Raw genomic sequence first — 2,575 nt, forward strand, 5'->3', positions numbered from 1 at the left:
CTGGGGCGAGAGATGGGGTGGGGGCAGGGGCAGGGGCTGGAATGGGGGCTGGGGCAGGGACTGGGACAGGGACTGGGGTGGGCTCCGCGGAAGAGCACTTGCCCACATCATGAGGCCCTGGGTTCCATTCCTGGAATCGCAAAACAAAACAAAAACGGTAGAGTGCCGAGCCTTGTGGGGCAATTTACCAAAGGAGAGACTTGCGCAGTGCATTTGAGGCTCTGAGGACACAGAAACACAGTGGTGCTGCACAAAGGAGCAGCACGTCAGACACGCCCTCTGAGGAAAAGGCTCCTCGCTCCCTCCTGGACAAGGGCCAGGGTTTACACCCGGGGCTTCTGTCACCCTGCCGGTGGGTCTGGGGCCAGGGCACGGGCCTGAGCCCAGGAAAGCCACCGAGAGGCTCATGACAACAGAGGAGGTGGGGGAGAAAGGACACCACCCAAGAGACACCCGCAAGAGGAAGGTGACCAGACACCTCAACCTGCTGCAGGACAGCGAGGGGGCCCGAGGGAGCAGAGCCAGGCAGATGACATCAGGGAGAAAAAGTGTCTTTTCCTTGCCCATCGTAGGCCCGAGGCTGGGGCCCCACCACAGAGAGACAGATGGACAAGAGAAAGCACACGGATGTATCTCATACCAGTTTTCTGCGACACAGGAGCCTTCAGAAATGCAAACAAAACGATCTGACGGGGAGCTGTGCAGAAGTGAGACAGCAGGACAAAGGGCACGACCCCGTCAACCACAGGGCAGGGGACTTAGCAAGGCCTGTGGGTCCAGGCTCTTCCCAGAGCCTCTGCGTGACCCTCATTTCCTCTAGGCATGGGGGTTTCCTCCATAATGAGAGGGTTACGACCTACTCTAGAGGAAGGCCAGGGAAACTCTAATGGCCACGTCAGAGGAGGAAGGCTAGGGGCAGTGAGAGCAACTTTCCGGATTCTACAGTTTTCTCAAATGCCAAGGTGCCATGTTCTGGGGTGGTGTGTCCTGAACCCCATCACAGCCAAGAGCAATGGCAGAAGAGAAAAGGACAGGCATGGGTGATAAAGTAGCAGGTACAGGAGAAACAGGAGGCCGGGTCACTGGGTCCTGCCTTGCATCCTGAAATAAGTTTCTTTTTATAATCAAATAAAGACTGAGCAGGCGCGGTGGCACACACTTGTAATTCCAGTGGCTTGGGAGGCTGAGGCAGGAGGAAGCCTCAGCAACTAGTGAGGCCCTAAGCAATTCAGTGAGACCTGTCTCTAAACAAAAGTATTAAAAAGGACTAGGGATGTGGCTCAGTGGTCCCTTGGGTTTAATCCTTGGTACCACAAAATCAGAATTAATAGATACTGAGACTCTCCCCAATCTCTATAATATAGTCTTCCTCCAGTCTTCCCCCACTCTCCCCTTGTAGTAATTTCTGGGTGTGCTGACACCCAACAGAAGCTACTGTCACCTCTGTCCATCAATCAGTGCCACTCCCACCTCTCAGGACCCCTCTGCACCACCATGTCACTCTCTCTTGTCCCACATGTGGAAACAATTCCCACTGATGCTGTAAACAAAGGTGTCTTGAATCCACAAGCTTTACAGCCAATCTCAGGGGACTCTGTTCGACCCCTTGCAGGTGTCCAAGCACCAGGGAGAGAATTCCAGGTCCTTCTCACACCCGGAGGCCCATCCCAGTTGCTGTGCCTGCAGCTGCCTCTGCACGGTGGGTCATCAGGAAACAGAACACCTTCGCCCTGGTCTGGAGCAGCTGTGTTTGAAACACTCCCCGATTCCGAGACCACATGGTGGTATTCGGTGGGCATTGTTTCTGCACTGATTTAACTGCAAGGGACTGATGACCTTCCAGAAAAAAAGGAGGTCTGCTTCAAGGTGACTTTCTGTGTCTGCTGCTAGAAACTGCTAGCAACTGCAATCTCCTGCTTAAAAAAGAAAGGCAGAACCTGCCCAACTGCCCCCAAACAGGTCTATTTTCCAGCAGGCACTGTGGGCAGGGAGTCTGTGCCTTCCTAAAATCATGACAGCTGGGTGCTGTTTTCAACACTAAAGTGCCAAAAGAAAACTTCGAGATTGAGATCAATAAGTCTTCAATTAAATGTCTACGCGATGCAGCCTTCCCACTTTATTAACTGGTAAGGATAGTCTCAAAAGTATTTTTATTCCATTTTAAAAATTAATAGATTTGATTTTCTCATATTACCAATCTTCTTCAGTCCGCCCAAATAAAGGCCAAGAAAACAGCCAGTTAACAGAGTGAGCATCTATTCAGAGCCTGAGGTGTGCCAGGCCTGGGGTGGGCAGCTGAGGCAGGGTCCCTCCCTTCCTGGAGCTCACATTTGAAGGGGGAGATAGGTAATGATCAAGCAGACAGATAAATAGACATGGCAATTGCTATAGTTTGCATTTCTTTTATTTTCTTTTAGTGCTGGGAATTGAACCCAGAGGTTCTCTACCACTGAGCCCAGCCTTAAAAAAAAAAAAAAGTGGGGGGGGGCGTGGTTTGCTAAGCTGCCTAGGCTGGTCTAGACCTTGGAATCCTCCTGCCTCAGCCTCCCAAGTAGCTGGGATTGCAGGTGTATGC

This window comes from Marmota marmota, unplaced genomic scaffold (assembly GCF_001458135.2).
Source record: "Marmota marmota marmota unplaced genomic scaffold, marMar, whole genome shotgun sequence".
Lineage (NCBI taxonomy): Eukaryota > Metazoa > Chordata > Mammalia > Rodentia > Sciuridae > Marmota > Marmota marmota.